Genomic DNA, 5,832 nt, shown 5'->3' with positions numbered 1-5,832 from the left:
ATAGCATGACAAAGTTCTCTTCTCCAGGGTAGGTACCAACTATTAAGTCTATTCATCCTGTTAGCATGATCTTAGATTGTATTCTTAATTGAGTTCAGCACCTCTAGACATTCCTGATATATTGATTTTAACAAAAATAATGAAAATTATCCTAACAGTAATAAATGAAAGATATTTTACATGAATATGCATTCATTAAAATATATTTCTTCCAATTTCAGATACAGAACAGAATCCTGTATATAAAGTACCAAAACAAAAATGAAAACTCAGGGCAACATCACAGATTTCATTCTCTATGGACTTTCCTATGACCAGAACATACTGATATTTTGTTTTATCTTCTTCTTATTCTATTACATCAGTCTACTCATAGGGAATCTCATAATCTTCCTCTCTATCTCTTGCAGTCATCTTTTCCACCAACCAATGTACTATTTCCTCAGTCATTTGTCTTCTATGGACATCTACTATACTTCCAGTGTTACACCAAAGCTAATTGGGGATTTTTTAACTGAGAGAAAAATCATCTCCTATAATTTTTGTATGTTTCAAATCTTCAGTGTCCACTTTTTTGGCAGTATAGAGATTTTCATCCTGACCAATGACCTTTGACCGTTATGTTGCCATCTGTAAACCTCTCTACTACATGATCATTATGAGCAGAGAGAAATGCAACCTTCTCGTTTTAGTGGCTTGGGCTGGTGGAGCTGCTCATTCCTTCTCTCAGTTGTCCATGATCCTCAAGTTACCCTTCTGTGACCCCAATGAAATTGATCACTATTTCTGTGACATCTTCCCCTTACAGAAAACTGCCTGCACAAATACTTACACCGCTGATCTTCTTGTTGTTATCAATTCAGGAATAATTCTCTTGGTAATTTTTGTGATCTTGTTCCTTTCTTATACCATTATATTATGGACCATACACACACATTCAGCCAAAGGATGGCAGAAAGCTCTTTCCACCTGTGGGTCTCATTTCACAGTGGTTGTCTTGTTTTGTGTACCTGCAATTTATTCCCACCTTCGACCTCCCACCACCTATCCAGAGGATAAAGTGTTTGCTCTATTTTATATCATCATTGCTCCAATATTTAACCCCATAATCTATACTCTGAGAAATACTGAGATGAAAAATGCCATGAGAAAGGTGTGGTGTCAAAAGTTATTTGGGAAAATGATCTAGATGAATTGCATTAATTTGTCTATTGTGATACTTCATGGAAGGAAGGAAAAGGTTTGACATTCAAATGCAATTTTAGTATGAAACGAGTCTAGGAAAGGCCATACTTCAGTACTGGAGTATAGGCAGGGTGATATTCATGAGTGTAATCTTGAAAAGACAAATACTTTAGCTAGTGAGGGAAGTTAATTATGAATGTCAAAGTTTTATTCTGTATTTTTTTAATCTCTCAAGTCATACGTTTTTGAAGTATTTATTACATCCCAATTTTCTTGCTCATAATATGAGACTTTGTATATCACCTTCAATAAGACATATGTGTGTTTGCATAAACAGCTATATACATATATTTACATATATGTATATATATACATATATATATCTTCCATTAAAAGGAAAATTAAGAATACGATTGCACGTAATACATTTACATAATCTCTATATACACATATATTTATGGGTATGTGTTTATGTGTAATCTCCTGAAGTGATTCATATTTCTTCCAAGTCACCTCCTGACTAAAGGTGCTTTACATACCCCTAGACTCAAAGCAAGAAAGTCATTTTTTCCCAATTATTTTGTGGTTTAATAAGTTCAAAACTTTACCATGAACTCTTTACACCCATAGATAGATAGATAGATAGATAGATAGATAGATAGATAGATAGATAGATAGATAGACAGATAGATAGATAGAAATAGCTAGATAGATAGAAGGATGGACGGACAGATGGATAAATGAACAGATCGACAGGCAGACAGACAGACAGACAGATAGAAAGAAAGGAAGAAAGAAAGAAAGAAAAAATAATTGGTACAATAATGTGATGAAATATTTTTTGCTTTTATTAATCTTTCCTGTGGATGCTTTATGTTCTAGGCTGAATCTGGCACTTGATTTTCAAATACTTGCCATTCCGAAACATCTTGAGGTTCTCAGGAGATTAATGTGAAATTGTCAGTGAAGGAGAGAGTTATCCGAAAGCTGACTTTCTAAAAAGATCTGTCTACATCATAAGAGAAGATGAGGACAGTCAGGTGGAGGAATAGAGTGATGGGCCTGAAGTGCGAAAGAACTGACTCAGACACTTATTAGCTGTGTGACTCTCAGTAAGACACTTCATCCTGTTTGTCTCATTTTACTTATCCATAAAATAAGCTGGAGGAGGAAATGGACAGCAGTCCTGTATCTTTGACAAGAAAAACGAAAGTGGGATGACACACAAAAATCTGGCATTATTGAAAAATGACTGAAGAGCAAAAACAACTCAAATTTCTGTGAGAATAAGTGAAGCAATCACAGAAGGTTTGTTGAAAGCTAATTTTTACTGAAATCAAAACGGATCCAACATTATTTTTCAGAATCCTCAGTCATGGATTCTGAAATCCCCCAAGGGCTCTGTAAGTCAGTTTTTGCTGTACATGTAGTACTGAGCTTGAAACCATGTAACGTGTTTGAATCTAGTCTCTGATTGTTAATACCACTATGATTTCAACTTCTCTGGACCTCATGTACTGCATATGGTAAATAACAGGCTTGGACTAGATAATCGTATGAGTACATTACTGTTTTAGGTCTAAGATGATATTGCAGGGGTTTTTACCTCTTTTGATTCCATCATTGTCTTTTACCAACAGCTCATTAAACCCTGTGAACTATTCAGAGTAAGGATTTACCAGGCATTAAATAAAATACAATATATTTAAAAATCATATTGAAATATTTAACAAAATATTTTATATGGTGAAATAATATGTGTTTTATCATATTTAAATACACACAAATTAAAGCTAAATTTTATTTTTTCAAGGAATGTCAGTGTGAAGGTTTCTGTTGACTATTCAGGAATAGAATTCAAACCTATGGCACCATGTTTGATCAGGAAACTAGAATATCTTTTCAGACCTCTAAGTAGATTTGCTTTAATTTTCTTGATTCAAATATTGAAATTCAAAATTCAGGAATATATAAATGAATATGAAATATATGTATGTATATGTATATATGTATGCTTATATGTGTATACACACACACTTATATATATACATATATCTTTTTATTTATATATACACACACAACATGAGACAAGGAAAGACAGAGAGACAGAGAGAGACAGAGAGAAAGAGAGAGAGAGAGATAGCGATTTGAAGCTTTCATAACCTTGATTTACAAGGTGCAGAATCGTTTCTTTCTAGGAACAACGTATTTCCTCAAAGCTTTTTAAATTAAACAGTTAAAGTGTATTTTTTCTTTGTTCATTTTGGTCCAAAGATAAAGGAATTCTTTTATTTTTTTTATTAAAAATAGTTTATGTAAAAAAGAAAGCAGTTCTAAATTTATGAATCAACTTTATTGCCATCAAAAATTAGACAATTTTTTTTCAAGGAATTTGAAGTTTCTTGTTGTTCCTAAATTTCCCTTTTTTTAAAGTATTTGACAGAAGAGATTCTATTCCCTCTCCAGCGTGGTAAATTTCTTCCTGGCATTTGAAATTTTGTAAGCATTTTGGCACGTTTTTAGCTTCCATAACAGCAGGTTAGCACAGTTATATACTTTTTCTTCATCATTCTTAAGACTGAGTTCTGGTCCTTGCTTTGAAATATATCTAATTCATGTGGTTAAAAATATTTACCAGTCACACCAAATAATGGATAAAATACTTCTTTTAAAAACAGTCCAGGTGGAAGGGAGCCAAGACGATGAAGGAAGACACACATACTCTAGCTTTTCCCCCACTTGTAAAGAAAGACTCAACAAATTCTAGAGCAGCAGAAGCCACAGAACGGCTGAGTGGAGGAGATTTCCAGCCCATGGTGGGCTGGAAGCTTGAAGGGAAAGGTTTGTAGCTCAGGCAGCAGAGTTGACCACAGGCTACCCTTGGCCACACAGCATATGGATGAGAAGGGTTGGAAGAGGCCTCAAGGGAGGAATCCCCAGCAGCAGTAAATGTTAGCAGATCCCTCAACCTACAGGTAACAAAGACATTTCAAAGGGTCAGTGAGAGGGCTTTGTCACCTCCGTGACAAGGGAGCAGATTCCTCCCCTACCCTGGCCTCTGGTGGCAGTGGCTACAGCAACAGAAGGCAGTGGCGGCTGTGGTGGCAGTTGCTGGCCACTGAAGGCAGCAGCCAGTCTCCATTGTTGGAGTATTCAGCTTAAAGTCCCTGGGGGAACTGAGCCGCTGATCTAAATCTCAGCTGCCAGCCTGGCCAGGGAGTAAACTTTTCTCTCTTGATTGTGCCATCTTGGAGGAACTGAGATCTTACAGGTCCCTAGAGTATACCCTACTCTTGACAAAGGACCCAAAAGTCCTATAACTGATTGGGAAAGTGCCCGAAAAAAGGAAAAAATAAGACTACAGAAGGTTATTTTCTTGGTGAACAGGTATTTTCCCCCATCCTTTCACATGAGGAAGAACAATGTTTACCATCTGGGGAAGGCATAACAGTCAAGGCTTCTGCATCCAAAACCTCAAAAATAAATACGTAATGGTCCCAGGTCATGGGAGACCTCAAAAAGGATTTTGAAAATCAAGTAAGAGAGGTGGAGGAAAATGTGGGAAGAGAAATGAGAGCGATGCAAGAAAAGTATGAAAAGAGAGTCAACAGCTTGCTGAAGGAGACCCAGAAAAATGCTGAAGAAAATTGCTAAAAGAGGGCCAAAAACCCAATGAGGAGAAGAATGCTTTAAAAAGCAGTTAGCCAAATGGAAAAGGAGGTTCAGTTCTTTAAAATGTAAAATGGAACAGATGGAAGCTAATGACTTTATGAGAAACAAAGAAATTATAAAACAAAAGTAAAGGAAAGAAAAAAAATAGAAGACAATGAGAAATATCTGATTGGAAAAACAACTAATCTTGAAAATAGATCCAGAAGAGACAATTTAAAAATTATGGGATTACCTGAAAACTGTGATCAGAAAATAGAGACTAGATATTACCTTTCATGAAATTATCAAGGACAACTGCCCTGATATTCTAGAACCAGAGGGCAAAATAAATATTGAAAGAATCCACAGATCACCTCCTGAAAGAGACCAAAAAATAGAAACTCCTAGTAAGATTGTACTCAAATTTCAGAGCACCCAGGTTAAGGAGAAAATATTGCAAGCCGCTAGAAAGAAACAATTGAAGTATAGTAGAAATGCAATCAGGATAACACAAGATCTAACAACTTCTCCATTAAGGGATCAAAGGGCTTGGAATAGGATATTCCAGAAGTCAAAGAAACTAGAATTAACACAAAGAATCACCTGTCCAGCAAAACTGAGTAAAATATTTCAGGGCAAAACTGGTCATTCAATGAAATAGAGAACTTTCTAGTATTCTTGATGAAAAGACCAGAGCTGAAAAGAAAATTTGACTTTCAAACACAAGAATCAAGAGAAGCATGAAAAGGTAGTCAGGAAAGAGAAATCACAAAGGACTTACTAAAGTTGAACTGTTTACATTCCTATATGGAAAGATAATATTTGTAACTCTTGAAACTTTTCTCAGTATCTTGGTACTTGGAAGGATTATACACACACACACACATATGGAGGGAGAGAGAGAGAGAGAGAGAGAGAGAGAGAGAGAGAGAGAGAGAGAGAGAGAGAGAGAGAGAGGGAGAGAGAGAGAGAGAGAGAGAGAGAGAGACAGAAAGA

At 35.8% G+C, this 5,832-nt stretch overlaps 1 pseudogene; it reads left to right on the top strand.

Annotated features, from left to right (window-relative positions):
• The first annotated feature begins 261 nt into the window (after positions 1-261).
• Positions 262-1,203, top strand: LOC140516805 (olfactory receptor 4P4-like; annotated as a pseudogene).
• The last annotated feature ends 4,629 nt before the right edge of the window (positions 1,204-5,832 follow it).

This window comes from Notamacropus eugenii, chromosome Y (genome assembly GCF_028372415.1).
Source record: "Notamacropus eugenii isolate mMacEug1 chromosome Y, mMacEug1.pri_v2, whole genome shotgun sequence".
In the NCBI taxonomy this organism is placed as follows: domain Eukaryota; kingdom Metazoa; phylum Chordata; class Mammalia; order Diprotodontia; family Macropodidae; genus Notamacropus; species Notamacropus eugenii.
This window is presented reverse-complemented; position numbering and strand designations above follow the sequence as displayed.